Source organism: Anopheles maculipalpis, chromosome 3RL, assembly GCF_943734695.1.
Source record: "Anopheles maculipalpis chromosome 3RL, idAnoMacuDA_375_x, whole genome shotgun sequence".
Lineage (NCBI taxonomy): Eukaryota > Metazoa > Arthropoda > Insecta > Diptera > Culicidae > Anopheles > Anopheles maculipalpis.
The window spans coordinates 24,766,960-24,785,616 of NC_064872.1; the positions used below are offsets into that span (position 1 = coordinate 24,766,960).

General features: G+C 43.8%; 1 protein-coding gene across 1 annotated transcript in view; it reads right to left on the reverse strand.

Moving 5' to 3' along the window:
- The window catches only part of LOC126565697 (uncharacterized), a 341,656-nt gene that overhangs the window by 208,962 nt on the left and 114,037 nt on the right, over window positions 1-18,657 (reverse strand). The window lies entirely within an intron of this gene.

Genomic DNA, 18,657 nt, shown 5'->3' on the forward strand with positions numbered 1-18,657 from the left:
TTCTTCATCCATCTTGAGGAGGCACGTGCTTTCTTTCACCTCTCTCTAAACATCCCAACCCAACAAGGAAGATTATACCACTGCTAACTCTCACCTGCCTGCGTTCAAATAGCAGCGTAAACACGAAATAAAACGTTAATTAGTGCAATTCGCGAAGCCAACCGTCAACCGGCCTGCTGTACTGAGTGGCTCACCTTAGAAAAATGGCGCCACAATAGTGGGATGGCGAATGGAAAATACTTCAGCACGATGGAATGTGCACGTGGTTCACCTCTTCAGTTACTAACATTCGGTTGGAAGGAAATGTGAGATAACGATCACGTTTCAAAGCGATCGACTCGGCTAGGTACGAGCCATCTTACTAAGGAAGAAACCAACGAAAGTACAATATTGTTTGCGAAGTAGAGCACAACCAGGGAGCCTGTAAAGATTGTGAATGGAATCGTCCCAATCGATAAAATGGAACATCGTGATACCACAACCCCAACTCCACAGCCCTCAGAATGGCCTAGTTTGTTTTTTTTTTTCTATAGTCGACATTCGATTTGGCGTGTTTGGTGAAGATAGAAAGAAAGTATAAACTCGATCAACTCGCTCATCGAGCTAATCCGCGTAATTTTGCCCATTTTTGGACCACCCATCAGTGTCCTCATTGAGGGAGGAAAAAACAAGCTCACCCCGAATAATTAAGTAAAATGTTGGTGAGCTTGTTTTTCAGTGAATTATCGCCGAACGATCGAGCGATCGGGCAAGCAGTCGCAACGTCCCATTTTCCTGATGAATTTTCAAACGCTTTAATGGGACCAGTGAGCTATTCTAATTGATTTCACGGCTAGTTTTCCTCCCAAACTGTGGGTCAACCTGAACTAAAACGCCCATTAAACATATCGTCAACGACGATCATAACGGTAATGGGTAAGTGTTTGCGTCTCGTTGCGTAATTATTTTCCAAAGAGTACACAACGTTGGCTTGACCTTAGCCAAGAGTGCCACATACACACTCCAAAATTCTTAACGCTAATGATCTCGCCGGAGAGTCTTTTCAACCTTTTACACTCAAAACAATCATCATGCATGCAACAATCACAGTCAAGCAAAAGCTCGTCTTCCATCGATCTAGAACACGTAAAACCCAGCGCGAACGGAGGTTCTTTTCTATGGCCAAACTGTGTGCCATGAAAAATGATCACCTGGACCTGTCTCGAACTTCAAATGCTGGAAGCTTTAATTATCCACCCTTCTACAATCCACCGACGTGTCCTGTTTCGTGTGCTTTCCATCATGCCTTGCCCCCTGGCAACGGTTATTAATTGTCTCACCGAGTTCGATTTATCGGTTTTGCTGAAGAAAATCCCGCTCGAACGGAAGGTGTTAACCCGAAAACGTGTTCATTTATCATCATTTTCAAACACAGTCGTCCACTCGGCGCGCAAAGTGCAACAAAACGAGGGCGAGAAACACCAAGTCTTCAAGTCGTTTTTTGTTCTTCAACACACACACAGAAATACTTCGATAGTTGGTGATCGATCGATTGATCGATGTGGCAGGATTTGTGCTGCAAGAATTGCACGAAAAATTCCCAATGGCTTGAACGGCGTTTCGTTACGGCCATCAAAAGCAACACTTCGTAATGATCGTCAGCGAGACTAACAGCGACTTCCATAATTACTCCACCCAGGGCACAAAGGTCGGCCCAACTGCAACCCTCTCTCCCGGTAGGTTTGTGGGCAATAAAAATGGTTCACTGAGAGATTCCGCGGTGCGCAATTTTTCAATACCCCAAACAGAACAAGCGTCCACCCTTTGGGACTAAGACCACCGTCAGCATCATATTTCTGGGATTACTTGCAGTACTGCGTATGGCACTAATGATCGTCTTTGCTCGATTGTAAACGCATAAAACGCACACACACGCTGTCGACTATCATGTGAAGGAAAGTTTTGAAAGGCATCTGATGGCGTTAGGTGATCATTGCTGTGAAGTTTGATTATTTTATTAAACTCATCCACACAGCCATTAGCAAGTTACGGTTAATCAAAGAGTCTTGGCGATGTTGTAAGACGCATTTATGGTCTTGTGAAAATAATCATCCACCAGCACCGGTATTTGCTTAACTGCTTGATTGAACATCTGTGCAAACTCTAAAATACGATACTGTTCCACCCAGCACGAGAATTCTCAAGATATTGGTCACACCGTGTTGCCGTCGTCGTCAACCTGATCGATCGTAACGACACATCCAGCATCGCCCATTCTTCCGCTACATCCGTAACTACATCCGAGCGCAGTTCATCTGGTTCACTCGTGCCTTCTCGTGTTCAACGTCATGTAGTGCATAAATTCTGTCACCCATCTACCGGGGAGGTACATTACTTATGCTGCATCTATTTAAATAAATGCGTTATTTGCTATGCGACTGGGCGACTGCGTGACATCCTTTCGAGCAAACGATGCCCACCTAACAGGAGGCCACATTCCGTTGCGTTTTTGCAGAACAACGAATCTGATCAGGAACGAAAAAATCTTCCCTCCATCTCCACCAAGTCTCGATTCCTGTTTGAATAAAATATAGCGCTTAGTTTATTAGCTAATAATCTGCAAACCTCACAGGAAACGGCTAATGCAACGGTCTGTAGACACATTTGCAATACAAAAAAGGGAGGAGTTTTGTTTTTTTTTGCATGTAGTCCATGTGACATTGTAAGGCTTTTGATTTTCTGGTGTAGAGAAAAAAATTGGTGATATTTTTCTTCCATTGCTCCTATTGCGTAGAGGACACAAGCAGTACGAAGATTACACTCACGACACTCTCCAGTGAGCAATGATCATTGAATTTCTTGTATCAACATCAGTATTGAGCCTCTTGAATCCTGTAGTTTGCAGGGTTTTGCGATCTGTGATTTGATAGACATTATTTTAGAAGGTCCTTGTCAAGAATTTTGAATGCGCGGCAACCCAAAAAAACTACAGAGTTCTTGAAAAGAAGAATAAGAAAATACCAACATAAATTTCCGTTTTTCAAGGTCCTAAAATTCTTAGCCCTAAAGTTTGCCAAGCCCTGCTTCAATAATCATCTCCATCTTACCTTGACGATCAATGAAATGAGGAAACAAACTGGAAATCGTACATACCCCAACTTCAGAACTGAATGAAAATCGAGGTGCAAACTCCCGCACAGCCCGCCAATATTATGTTAACGCAATCGTAATCAAGCCAGCAGGTTTCCATCTCTATATCGCATAGAATTGACTCCGGATATTGGAATCAAGTATCTGGACCCATTTCGCTTTCCTGCCTCTTCCAGCTATCCTTCAACTCCTGATGACTGAGTAAGGCGAGCGCATCGTTAACAACTTCCTAAACCAACCCCGAAAGATCACTGATCACTGATGAACACATGAGGGCCCCACCATTTCCTCGCACAGTTAACCTCAACCTAATCCAAACATCCCAAAGACTTATCCGTTGGGCATGCCACATGCAGCCTGAACTGCTGCATCGCCGGGTGGAGATTTATAGATCATTATAAAGACATCATCAACATACGATCCCATCTGCCTGAACGTATGGCATCCTGCCGGGAAAGGAAACCCCAACCCGTGGTTGGGGGAGCAGACGGGAGTGGAGTAATATTAAATTATGCAAAAAACAGCGAACCCCATACTTTCAAGGATTTGATACTCGTAAAGAAAGCGCAACGCAAATGCTTTCAACTGCTGCTCCCAACAAATCGTTGCTCGTTGATATCGCTTCACTCGTTTGAGGGAAGCAAACCGTGCAATATTTCCCTGCTACGCTTGACTTGGTTTTTGCGCTAACGAACGGGGCGCACTGGATTTACGCTCCCATTCGGAACGGTGCGCATGATAGTCGTCTCGGGAGTATCGTTGGAGTATTATTGGTACCCACTTTGACGACATATTTCTGTTTGATTGCTAGCCCCGGGACAGGTTCACCGAATGCGCCCGAGTATAGGCCCGATTTGTGCGAAGTAATGATATCGATACTTTCTCAGCATCTCCATAGGCGAAGTGATATCGGTCGGACGGGAGAAGGTTTATGCTTATTTCGCATTCTAGTTCTCCGTCCCGAAGCCACCACCAGAATCCGAAACCCGATCGGCTGTATTCTTGCCCGTGAGAACTATCCCAGATAGGAATGATGGGATTTAATGCTCAAGGGATTATTCCTCAATCCCTTTAAATGCCACCAGAGGATTGTAAGAATGAAAAAACAATGAAAAGACAAACCCAACAACCATCGTCGCCATCATCATTAGTGTTATAAAATTAATGCCTCCGTTGGTTGCCATAAATTGCCATAACGAAAATTCGCCACTTTCAACCGAACCATCATACATCAGCGAAAATGAGACGCTCACTCTCTATACGGCTGGCGAGCTGGAGAAAAATGACCAATAATGTGCAGTTGCGCCGGTCCAAATCGGTATATCCTCTGCCGAAGGTGCCATATTTTCTGTCGAATTCGTCAAAAAGCTTTCCGCTGGCAAAGCACATCGAAAGAGGGTGCCTGTGATTTGTTGTTGTTTGCTGTCGGCCGAGTTTGATTGTATTATAATTGTGAACGATGCGGTCTGATTGTACGGTGCACTTTTATTGCCGAATCATTTGCTCATCTCTGCATTTTCGACGGAAACGCTAATGAAAGCATAATGTCCAGCTTTTGGGCAGCAAAATGATGATTTGGAATAATACTTCTCGAAATTTTTAAGCTTTGTGCTCTCGGATGACCAAAACTAATTTGATTTTGATTAATTATCATGTAGTATTCAAAAAAAAGTTTTCCTTAAAATATGTTTTATTGAGAAGATTTTTTTATGGGAAAAACTAATGAATAAAATTCAATGCGTGATTCGAAAAATTCTTAAATAATAACCAACTTTACGTTATTTTACGTATAATGAAGGATGACGGTACAATGCCGTATTATCAACACCGTTTGTGATGACTTAATTGTATAAACATAATGATAAGGCATTTTCTCCTTATTCCTTTCGATATCTCGACCATACTCGGTTGTAGATGGGTGGATAGTTCGTTGTTGTCCAATCCTATTTTGGTTGTTCAGGACCAATTTTCCCTTGCATGAAAGAAAAAAAATGTTTTCTTTTTTTTCTAATCTGGTTTAAAATTTAGTACGCCATCAATGCCGCCTTGATGGCGTTTGTCTTCTTTTGTGCCTTAAACTCCAAAAAGTTGGTTTCAGTTTTGTAGAGATGCATTACATACATTTAGGGGACTTTTACTTCACATATCCGGCAGTAGTGATGAGGAATACAAACTACATCCGTGTTTCAAACACAATGGCTAGTAAGGTCGATCTCGATGTCGATCTGGGATCTGAGTATCTCAAATCTGGAATTAGGATGATCAATTCCAAGCCTAGGGTATGGCTTTTTCCAATAATAGCACTCAAGACTGATCCGATCAATCAGTTTCGCGTTAAACGAAGCCAAGGAAGCCAGTGAATCGTCCATCGCTGGTCATGTGTCTATTTCAGAAATAGCAAAGTTCGATCCGGTGCTTCAAGCTTTTACACAAAATGTTTTCTGTTACAACAGATTGAAGGAATGGAACGAAAACTGATTCAAAATTGCAAAAGGAACGGAACCTGGAGTGTATAATAACCGATTTTATAATTATAAACTTCGGTGAAGTAAGCGTAGAAAGGATCTGGGGGGTTGGGGCTTGGCCGGTGTAATTTTTCTACTCTAACTTTTGTAGACTAACTTCAGGCAATGAAACTTATTTCTCATACTGAAAACGGGAAGGATACTCGAAAAAGATCGGAAAAAAGGAACGAAACGGAATATTGGATAGAAAGTATCGAAACAGATCGAAAGTATTCGATCGATTCGATTGCTAGATTCGAACCAGAAAGATCAACGCTACACTGCTGCAATTTAAACAAACTTTTGCAAATAGTTTCTGTTGTATTAGGACACTATTTCCCTTATTGAAATTACAACTATCACATTTCTCAAATGAATTCTCAGTCTCCCTATTTTTCTATTCAGATAGAACTGAATTCTCATTATTATTATATTTAAATTTCTTCTAATCTTTTTCTATTTCGCTTTGAGATCTAAAGGTTTTGTTTGATTATAAGCAACAACGACTATTTGGGACCATTGCGCGGCTGTACAGGATATCTAATTAAGTCTGGACCGTCTTCCCGTACGCAGGATTGATTATCTTGCTATGACTAAACTAAGTCAAATAATGCAAGAATTATAAAATAAATAATTCATACCACGCAGTCTGTATTCTACGTCTTCTTTTTGGCATAAAGACCTACTAGATCACGCCGGCCATCAAATGGTTTACTAGGTTTGGTTGGATACTACGTCGTTGGATAGTCATTCCTCATTACAGGGGAACGAACAGGATTGGATATAAACCCTGTATCTCTCTGTAGGATATGGTATGTATTGAATAATAATTTTAACTTTAAAAGAAGTTAAAATAAATTCTTACTACAATAAACTATAATCGGTGCATTACTCCAACATTATCCCTCAAACAATTACTCAGCTCACTCACCCGAAAAATCATTGTTGTGGATATCCTAAAAAGATTTAAGAACTAAACCATCCATAATGAGGGTACATGTACACGCCAACCTGGCAAACTATCGCCGCTAAATGCAGCGTCGAGTTCTCGGCGATTTTTTGTAGCCCGCAACTACATCCTGAAGAAGACAACAGCATTAAAAAAAAAAACTTACTCACCTTCTCCACAGTCTCACCCCAAAACAGGAAGCTGCGGAATCGATGAATGAAAATAATAACGCATTGTTCCATTCAAAGCAAAACAAGCCGATCGTGGGGGGACGAAGAGAAAATCACAAAAAAACGTCCCCTTCGGATGTCCTCCATACAGAAGTGTAGCAAAACCAGAAGCCTCCTACCGCATGTAACGTATCGCAAATCAATAGACACTATCGAAACGGATATACTGAATGCACGGCAGATTGTACCTTGTGTTTGTGTGAGTGTTTGTAATTGGGATTTTTTTTTTTGCGCTTATGTCTGACTTAATCCATCCTTACCGGTGTGTAGCAACTTCCTGTTGATGCACAACGAGCGCAACATTATCAAAAGCACTTGAGCCCGAAAAGATCGCAACTTCGATCGTTACCGTCCTTCCCGATTGTGTGTGTGTGTGGGGCACCGCGAACAATCACAAAAGCACAATCAACCCGCACCACCGCCGACCAATATGTACTCAATTATGCTTCTCCCTCTGGACTCCCTCGGTGGCGGCATACACAAACACCGCAAGGCCAAATCTCACGCGCGCTCGCGAACGAAAACAATAAAGTCAACTACCGGCAAACTTCAAAGCACCGCTCGTTCCGAAAACGGTAGCATTTTAGTAGAAATTATTGACTTTTTTTTGCGTCCCATTTTGGGGACACAGATTCGAAAAGGATACCGCAATACCGATGCACCGGGGACTCAGGCCAGATGCACTGTTTCGGGATGTATTCGGGTGCTCTCTGTTTCTCGGATCGCACCCGGCTCGTCGAACGATTGTGTTACCTGTTTCAAGGTCTAACGGGAGACTGCCGCTATCCTGCAGCAATGTCTTACGAGCTGATATTTATGAATTGAACCGTATTTCACCGGGAACCACCGACGTAGCACGTTTGCCGAAAGGTTAAGCAGCATCCTCCTGCGATCGTCAAAGATCGCCAACAAACTGAGGTACATTTTCAGAACGTGGGGAAAATAAAAACGTTGGACGACTTTTTGTCCCTCCGGTACGTCGTCTAACGTCTCGACTAACGGACGGAACAATGACGTGATTATCATAAGGATTGCGATCGGACGTGTTTTGGGACTCAGAGACGTTTCGTCTCTCCAAAACAATAACCTCCTCCCTGACCTGGGCACCTTAAGCTTCGCTCTGATTCTGACAATCGAAGCTTAGAAAGGGCGAAGCATTCGCTCCAGGAACAATTTCTAAGGCTCCAACGAAAGCGTAACATGTTCGCCATTTTTATTCTTTATCTTCTTCCATTGTGATCCGTCCAAAGTACAGTTATTCTTTTGAAATGATTCCTCTATCCGCAACACATCAATTCACGATTCAGGACATCTCCTTCCGGTCCGGTTTTAACCAGGCTCTTGTCATGCAGTTCGTTTGGAGTAGCAGCTTTTTCATCTTTTTTCTGTGTGCCTGCGTGTGTGTTGAGGTTTCCGTAGCCTCTGTGTTCCCAAGGTTTTCTGCAACACGACCCACGCCCGAAATCAACTTTATAAATGGAGCTTCTGTATTTTGTCTCTGCGACGTCCACCCTACCCCCAAAATTTTGCTCCACTGACGACCTGGGAACCCTGGGACCTAAACTGGGCAGTGATTTATTCCATTGAATAATGTGTCTGGGTTCCGCTCCGTTTCCTTTTGAACAATTCTTCTGCACTTCATTCACTGTTTGGACCGCCAAATAGGCTCCTTCCCAAACGATGCGTACGTATGTGCGTTTCTCTCCGTCTGTGTATGCAGGTGAAAAAGGAAATTTATGTGTTTTCTTCGATCGTCTTTTCAACGCTAACATATGAACAAAAACGATGCGATCCCGAATAAAACCGTACGACCGAACGTTCGGCGAGTACGGCTACTGTTTACGGACACACTTGCCCCGAAGGATCTCTTTCCGAAATTGCCAAAAACGCGGAAGCCCTCCAACCGGGCTCATCTTCCAGCGAAGATAAAATTGGACTTTTTAATTTTTCAACCCACCCCTTTTCCTCCCTGCTGCGACCACGTTTCCTCGTTGTGTGTGCTTCCTTCAACGAATGGGGATGACCCAGCTTTCCCATGCAAGGAATCTTGCATTCGACCGCATTCTGAATGAATAAGATAAATCACACTGCCGGATTTGCCAGACACCCGTTACTGAATTTTCTTGTTTTTTTATTTGAGTGCGTTATTTTTAATACACCACAAAACGTTGACTTGCCGATTATGGTTCAGTTTTTTTTTTAGTTTTTCATTTGATGGACTTTAGTCATCCATTGTTTTGGAAGATTTTTTGTACGTATCGAACATCAATAACGGTAACGGCTGAATGTCTGAACCAGTTCGAATGGAATTTCCACAATGCTTCTCGATTCGCAGCTTCATCGACAACTTGTAACGAATTCAGTCTTTCTGCTGCACCGCAATCAATACGATGATTCATCTGTAGTATATTGAATATTAAATATTAAACATCGTAAGTCTCCATTTTTTATAGGTTTATCCTGGCCCATGAGCCTGTACGTGCCCCATAGTTACACTGCATGGCTCGGTGTGGGACACAGAGGAGCTCTTGTAATCAGGTAAGCAGGTTCTTGTAATCGATCACTTCCCAAGTGTGCTTGAAGCATTGATTTCACGGCATCTCAGGAGATAGGGCGTTCGTTCATCTCAGGAGATAGCCTAGAACGATGTCTAAGCTAAGGTCTCGTCATTATCTTTATTTGAAGCTGTTCAAATAACCTTGGAGCTGTTCATACTGGCGACCATTTTGAAGCATCCAGAATGCGATACATCATTGTAAGACTACTAACTGCAGACAACGCGGATCGATGCAGGGTAAATGGGTCTGGGAAACCATCAAAACAACAACAAAAAGATGCTCTCCGAACACCCGGGATGTGATATCATCTCGTAGAATGATACTGACCCTCGCTAAATAACGGAAATACTATCAGCAAAACGTTCGAAACCGGGATAATGTGCCATTTAACGGTTTGGAGAAAGATATGTCTCCAAACTGAAGTGAAATGAATCTGCCAAGCCTGCCTTAAATTAACAATAGAGAATAAAAAATAAACTACATTTTTTTATAAACGGTCTGGACGTATTGCTAAAAAATTACTACAATTATAACTAAATTGACCTAAAGTAATTTAATATATTTCTCAAATTCAACGTCTTCTTTACTCTACATAAAATAAGTTTATGTGCATAAATTTTTGTTCAAAGTTTGCATACGATCGACAAACTATCACCAAACACTTAAAATATATTATCAAAATCAAATGCGAGTCAATAGCACAACGTCTTCCGTTTCATCGATCCTCTTTATCAAGTGTTGCGTTCGATTTGAATTTTATCGATTAAACATGCAAATCCACCATAGATTCGTTGTCACCGCCGTGTACCATACGACAACAATTTACCATAAACAACTTCATTCAAACGCCCCGGCAACCGTAACCAGTAGGATGCTGTTCCCGTCTTCAAGCGGCATGCAATGTGCCACTAAGCTACGGTACGGGCCCGTAGAGAAGAACTGCAAACAAAAAAAAAAAAAACAAACGAAAGACGTAATCCCGAAAACTTCTTCCCAGATAGGGGGTGCAGAAAGGGATTACACACCTCAGCTCAGCCGAATGCTAACACGTAGCCTGATTTACATACTACAAGTACGGTGATTTAAAATGCATTAAGACTTAATTGTTTTTAATATGCAAATAAAGTGCTTTCCACCCTCGCGCTTTCTTCGCCTAGCCTGTGCAATGTCCTCCCGCATTCGATGTTGATCGTTTGCGCTCCCAAAACGAAAACAACCAAAGTCAGCACCTAACCGACCGAACCTGGAAAGGAAATAACAGCACGCGAAGCGGACGCCCGTTACGACGCACAGCAGCCATGGTGAAGATGGTCGATAATTCGAACCCCCTGTTTTGTTGCACTCCACACCATCCTCAGTTGCATCCTTGATGGGTTTTCGGGCAGCTGCTACCCAATGCCAATTTGGTCCTGTTATCCCATGAGCGTACCTTCAGAAGTCTCCGAAGGCGTTAGTCCGACGCGTTAGCTTCACCGTCGTAGATCATCCGCGCCAAGCGCATCCATCCCAGGTACGCCATGTAACATCCTCCACTGTCTTTTATCCTCCCGGCAACGCTCGTCCTCTTCTACAATTCGACACCGTTTGATAACACCGCAGCTCGGTAAGAAAAGAAGCGCCCGGTACAACACTGTTCAGGGCAGCCAGATTTCGCAAGGCTTCGCATTTTACAAGCAGCAACCTTTACGTGTACGTAAACTTGATCTACATAAAACATAAATAATGCCCGTACTGTACTGCCGAACGTACCGCCTGCCGTCATTCCCAACGTTCTCCACCATCGACCAACAGAACGGCACAAGATTAACGAAATTAAGTGATTAAGATTATATCCTCGCAATGTTCGTTCGCGGTTCCCACAGTCGATCGTGGGCTCCAAACACGGCATCCCGTTGTCGTTGTCTTCTACAGTCGCCCATCGATCGTCTTCGATCTCGCTCCTCGAGGGCCTCAGTGTTACAGTGCTTCTGTTTTACCATCCGGCTCCCTGACACTAGTTCGGTCATTCAGGAGCATCGGGGAAAGGATTCTGAACACGGCCCTCCCCTGCAGACCCGACAGTCGTCCGGACTGGCCCGATTGAGACGCGGATAACGCTCCCAACTCTCGGGAACTCAAGTCATTTCTCGTTCCCTTTCGTGGTCGAGGGTAATATAGATATTAGCATAATACCACCGCACCTTCAAGCTCCGCGTATTTCACCCCAAAACATGCATCCCACTCGTTCTCATCAGCGCGGGGTAGACAACTTCGGAAGTTCACAAGTTTTTAAACGCGATCGTCAGAAACTCTCTGTTGAATCAACTCAACGCAGAGCAAGGGCTGAAACAGAGACAAACAGATAGCTCTGTCGCACGCAGCAACAAAACTAAAAAGCGTACGGTTCCATGCGCAGTCGATTCTCCACAATCTGTCACTTTGAGAGCGAATTCTGGAGCGGACGCTTTATCGTAGGTAATGCCGATTCTTCCTCCTCCCGGAAGCTCTACCCAATCCGAACCATTGGGGTTTTGGGGAGGGCATTTATACTTTAAATAAATAAATTGGATCGGATCCGGATTGAAGACTCGGTTCGCTCCCTCCGTCCCCTCCGAGAGCGAGTCAGAACCGATCTGTCGTCCCATGTGTTCTATCTCCTCAAGTCCTCAAACAATCGACCGAGCACCGTTCGCCTCACCAAAAACGGGAAGAAGATTAAGCATGCGGTTCCGTTTTTTCCGCTCCCTAATGAGACAAATTCTTGTCGTCGTCGTCGTCGCCGTCGTCATCTGGGCTTAAGACTTTGCAAAGTCTTTGTGCCCTTCAGGAAGCTACCCCGGAGCCAACTGTCAACGTTGGCTACGCGCCCATTCCACAAGCCTTTTTTGTTGCGCTGTTCATGCAACTGGGAATGGAATGGAAAACAGACTACAGCGAAACATGCTCCGTCCGCTGGCGGCCCATCACAACGCGCGGTTCGGTGATTTGCGATCTATGCTTTCGGTTCTGTTCTCTCGCCGTTCCATATCTGTACACCCAGGACAGGTAGCGGTGCGGCTGCCTCACAACCATGCCTCGCTCGCGTACGAACGAACGAGGTAGCCAACATTGATGGATTAAAATTTTAAAATATCGTAATCATCATCAGTGTCATTCCCAGTCAGTGCCCTGTCAAAGAGCGAAGGATAATCAACGGTGCACGGGGCACGTAGCAGTGGCCGATCAGAGTTTTCGATCAGTTCGATCGAATCGTACGAATCCGGCCTATCGTTGCCCCGTATCTCTCGCCAGCGGGCGTATGCTGTGGCGAAGGAAGGAAGTTCCATTCATTCAACCGGATCGTTTGCTTGGGTGCCTGGTTCAACCAGCTGCGACATGGCGCCAGCTCATTCATGTTACCTTTTTCGGGGAGGGGGTGGTATGTTGGTTTGGCGGAAGGGAGATATGCGGTAGCAGGATGTTGCCCGGTATGATGCGAACGTCCGATCGACTGGTTTGGATCATACGATAAATGGCGATATTTTTATTACGGCCAACGTGTGCAAACAGGAAAGGCAGATCCATCGTTAGATCTCACAATCAATTTCAGCGGGAGTGGTAGGTTAGGCTAGATTTTCTTGTAAATAAGGGATTCTCTGACATAATGTGCATGTTGGAAGGATGGTTGAATTCTTTCCTAAGTATTTTATAACTTTTGTACCTTATAATAGGCACTGAACTTCAATATTTGCAAGACGCTGGTTTTTTTTGCCCTCAAAGTTCTAGGTTACTGATTTACTAACCTATGTTCAAGATTCCTGTCAGCATTTTAATGTCGGGATTAAGTTACTAGCAAAGCACGTCATTGATTCGCTATTTTTGGATCTGGATAATAAAGATAATCTACTGAATTATATGCACAAGGACATTATTTACACGTTAGGGGCGGCTCGGTCGTGTAGGCGACAGCGACACTGGTCTTCAAACTTCAGGAACGGGGTTTAAATCTTATCCGCACCGTTACTCCGTAGTGAGAACTGACTATCGATTTACGTGATATCAGCCTGTAAAAAAAACTGATCATTAGCTGGCCATTCAATGGCCGGCGTGACCAGTAGTTTAGCCAAGAAGAAGAAGAAAGGACAGAGTTGGTAGAGGTTATTGCGGCGCCTGAATATATACGTCTGGATAGGGGTTGAAATCTCATCCGGATCGTTCTCCCATAATCAGAACCAACTAGGTGGCATCAGTAACTTTCGTAAGCTATTAGATGGCCGGCGTGACTTAGTAGGTCGTTAAGTCAGTAAGAAGAAGAAAGGCTTATCAAACAAAAGAAAAAAGTTGTATGCCATGGTTTCTACTTCATAACATCCTGATGTTCTTTTCTTTACATTTTAAGAAACCCAGTTTCCAAACTGAACACCTGAACACCTTGTTTTATAATGAGGTTTGAGTTCTTTATTCTAACTGAGCAATTCTACTGTTCTGTCAAAGTTCTTATAACTCAATCGGTTTAACAATCGTTGTGTCGTTATGTTCACAATTGTTTAAAAAATCTTCCATGATATTTTTTATCTTTTTTGCAATACTGAAAAGAAAAAAAAACAAATCAAACACGCACATATCAGTGGAGTAAAAAGGCCCAGTATGGCCACATTCAACAACTTGGTTTCGTAGCCTCTTATCGAGCCCTCACCAATCGCGAACTCCGACCACTCAAATGAGATGAAAAATCTGATGTTTGATTAATTTTCCTTAAATTAACCTCACTTTTTCCGTCCCCTTTTCGATTCATTGTGCACTGGCCAGACAGTCACCGCCCGTGCTCGGCCGATTATTAGCTCCCGGGAGAGTAGCGAAAATACTGGACGCTGGCGTGGATCGGGCGTGGAGCTTATTTTCATTTGCCTTCCAGCCAAAAAGAGGACTTCTGGGCAACGGCAGCTATTATTGAAATCCCATTATCGGTACACACAACAATAGCACAATAAAGACGCGCCCCGTCTGTTCCGCCGGTACGGCCCCAGAAAATCGACTGTGGAAGGTCTCATTTTCTTTTATCTTGGCGAACACGGGGAAGAAAAAAAAACAGGCCCTCGTACATGCACACACACGCTTCGCTTCGTCATCGCGGCGTGGTGGTGGCGACCAGGGCGACGGATCGATTTATCGTATCGAAAGTTCATCCCTGCCGGTAAAGGTGGGATGGTTCGCGCTGGTGTCTTATGCTACATCATTGCCGATCGAACCCGCATGAAGCCGCACGAAATCAATGCTTTCGTGTCGAGCGTCTCCACAACGTTTTATGACTTCCGCCGGGTGTCTGGTGCGTTCTTCGTCGCCTTCATTGTCGCGATGAGCTACGCGTTCGTCATCTCCGTTCGATTGAAGTGATGTTCTTGATTGATGAGGTTTAATTGAAAATTCATCGTCACTACACTAAGGATGCGAACAATGCTGCTACCAGTAAACCAGCATCCAGCTTGTAGTATGTTGAAACTTATAAGTTCTTTTCGAGTTTGAGATTCTGGAAACTAGACGTATTTGAAATTGAACTCAACTATGATTTTAGACTATTTCAATGTGGGCTGTAACTCAGGATTTTGTAATTGAACTCACACTATGGAACTCTACCAGAAACGCCTTGATTATCTCGCTCGCAATTACAAAATTGCACTATGGAAATACAGTACATTTTCTTTATCGCCTTACTGGATCACAAAAAGTTCTCTAGTACGTTCAAAAACAAACTCTCGGCTTACTAAATATGAGCTTTAAAATTAACATTGAACGAATGAACAGACGTTTCAATAAATAAGTGAAAAACAATGGGTGCAACTAGCAGTAGTAAAATTTAATCATCCCAAGTTTTCGAAGAATTTTGATCTCATTATATTTTCCCATTATTATTTTTAAGGACTCATTGCAAACTACTGTAGGAAAAGGAGCATTCGTGTTTATTGCTCTGTTAAACTATTATCTTAAATATTATTGTAGTTTTTTACTTTCTTCCCTCTAATCTAATAAAAAGCTAAATAATACATCATGAAGGAATTCAAAGAACTTCTTAATATAGCAATATAAAAAAATGATTCAAAGACTTTTTGAATTCATTATACATCTCACATTCCACCGTACAGTGTAGCTAACTTGTTAAAGTAAGCTACAGCTTGTGCTGAGGTATGGAAGACCCCCATTGATCTAAGAATGGCGGGCCAGGGGTAATTGAAATCTATTTTGATTCAATAATAACTCTATACGATGCGGATTATTAACGGCCAACGGTCGACCGATAGTTTGCCGGCACGATGATGCTGCTGCTGCTGATGATGATGATGCTGCTGATCATCGAAACCCCCATTCCAAACACCATATCTTCTATTGTGTGTGCTTCTTTCGCCGGTCTGGCCACAGGATGTAGAAGCGATTTGATCCGCGAAACACACACAGAAGCCACAGTGCCCGAGCCACAAAACGATCGGCACGTACACAGACCTTGAAGTCCTTGAGCATCCGGACCAATGGAAGGAATGAATATAAATTGTAATTTTCACTTTATTAGCATCGCTCCACGGGCCACACGATCGGGTGCGCTCTATTGATTTCTTTGCACTTTGCCGCCCGTTCAATGAAAGGGGCTGGGCTGGTTGGCTACACACCTTCACCTTACCGCACGGGTTGGTGAAAGAAAAGTGAAGCGCGTGCCTTCTTGCGATGTGGCATCCGCTGCGACGTCTCACCGCGGGTGAGACTTCCTTTCGTGCGTCCGTTCGTCTGATCAAGACGAATGGTAGATCGTATGATCGATGTTGAGGGATTGTTGCTGGCTGGGTTGCTGGCTGTGTAACACACCAACAGATAAGAGAGTGTAATTGCGCGATCTAATTCAGCTGTGGATGCGCAACACTACCCTACCACCGTGAGTCGGCATGATCTTGCCACTTGCGGGTAACATCCGGACAGGCGCGCTACGGTGGAAGATATCGATTACAGCTGAGTAGACGAAGGTGTACGCTACCACAGCTTCAAAAGCCACACTCGATCGTATCCTACCGTCACCTACCGGGCGGGTTGGGTCCGCCACACTGTGCAAGATGATTAAGGTCAGCATAATCAGACGGTTGAATTATAGTGCTGCGGTGTCGGTGACTCCTTCTCACCTGATGATCGGCTACTGAGCTGCCGACCAGTAGCGATCCGGCGCGAGCGGGTTCGATCGATTTTCTTCCCAACCACTGAGGAAATGTTGCCGACTTTTCATAGAATTGTAGCACTTTGTTGTGGTCCTGGAAGTAGCAAAAAAAAAATACTGCCGGATAGCTTGCTTGATTATTTGGTTCCGATCCGGAAAATTACCGCCACCATTAGATGGGTTCTGTTTGCAATTGCACGATCGGCATGTGTAATTTTCCACCCCGACTATTACTTTTTTGCTCCGAAAACTGTGACTCTCGGATGCCTCTAATCTTTCTCTCCCTCAGAGAAATGATCTGATACTAACGGATCTCAAAAGTTCACCCTGAAACATGTCAAGAAATTTAGCTTTAGACTCGCTGCACAACCGTTTGCCGGTGTCAAATGGAAGCACCAATTATCGCCTTTGACGGCATTCCGACAGCTTCAACTGTCCGAATGCCGAGGTCTGCCCGAAAATGGATACATTATCATAAATCCGATGAGCTTACAACGAATTTCCCAGATTCTTATCGCTCGCACACCAAAACACGGTGCCGGTTCGGAAACTTCATAAGTACCCAACTCAATCGATCGTTTTAGCCTATCGTACCCGTCCTCCTACTCGAGTTCTCACCCTTACAACTCACCCCGTTTTTTACCCTCACAACTACGCATACCTGTCATATTCCATCGCACCACGATGGAACACAATTTTCGAACTCTAATAAAAATGCTTTTAAGGAAGACAACTTCTTAGCTATTTTGGTGATCTTGATACGCTACTCAATACATCGACAACTGCGAGACAGGCAGTTTACCTGGTCGCTATCGCCCGATTCGAATCTTCTCGCCCCTGTCGATCGAAACAAAAAAAAAACCCGAACGCTGAGAAGCTTTATTGATTTTTCTCCAACTTCAGGACCGGGGCAGGCCGGGGATGCTGTCATTTCAAAGCTGTTTAGGGCTGTTTCGATTTAAGAAAGCACAACCATTGGGCTAGTCGGGACTTTACCAAGAAGAAGCCAATAGGAATCAAATCAAATCAATTTTACGAGCGCCCCTGGCCGGTTGGAGTAGCCCGACTTCAGTCCGACACGATTCCGATGACCTGTAACGACTTCCAAACGTAGGAAGTACGAGAAAACACGGTTTTAGTGCTCAGTGCCGCGGAGGTTTGTCGCCTAGATGATGCTTTAGATAGATGATCTATGCGCCAAACAGTAATCCCAAGGCTGCGCGTAGACAAACAGCATAAAACAGCGCACCATCTTACCACCCGAATCCACCCAACGGATGGTGCTGGCGGACGATGACTGTTTCAGTTTGATGACAGTTAATGAATAATAATGACACCAAGCACCCTTTAGGCATGCCCCGTCAAACTGCTCCCAGAAAAAGAATTTCATCAGCGGCCCCAAGAAAAAAACGGCAGCTGTGCGTCAAGTTTACTGATGAGTCGTCGTTTATGTTGCTGTGATGTTGCTTTTCTTTTTCTTCGCTGATTGTTGTCCATTAGTTATTAGGCTTCTTATAGGCTACAGGCCTACCGTACTAAAAAGATCGTAATATTCTTGTGTGGAAACGTTTTCATTCGGGCACCAGAATCGTTTAACACACGACTTACCGTCACAACATGGAGACAACTTTTGTAAACGGAGTTAATAATGTTTCGCTCTGTAAGAAGCATAGAAATGTATTCATCAAATAAAACAAAACAGAAAGAATTACACCGCAAGTGCATAAGCAACGAACCCCACCATACAGAACAGAAGAAACTCAACAGACTCACCCATCCGTCCTACAAAACGAATCAAATCGGGTGGTGGGCGTACAATCATCGTCGGTTCATCATTTTGTGTTGGCTCCCACGAAATTGTTCGCATTCGATTGGATCTTCTCCTTCCTCATTTGGGGGCAGTTCATCGGTAAGTTCGTTTCGTTCTTTGATCAAACAATGAAAGCATTGATTGCAAACAAACGCAACAAACAAATCATTAATCATCGGTTAATAGAAGAGAAATTTCTCTCTTCCGATCAAACTGTAGTGGCCCGGCCCTTATGCTTGAGTTGTTTCGCTGGTCAAGGTGCTGGCACGCTCAAACAAATGGAAGGAGTTCGTCGCTTTATCGGACGTTGTGCTCTTTTATCGTCGC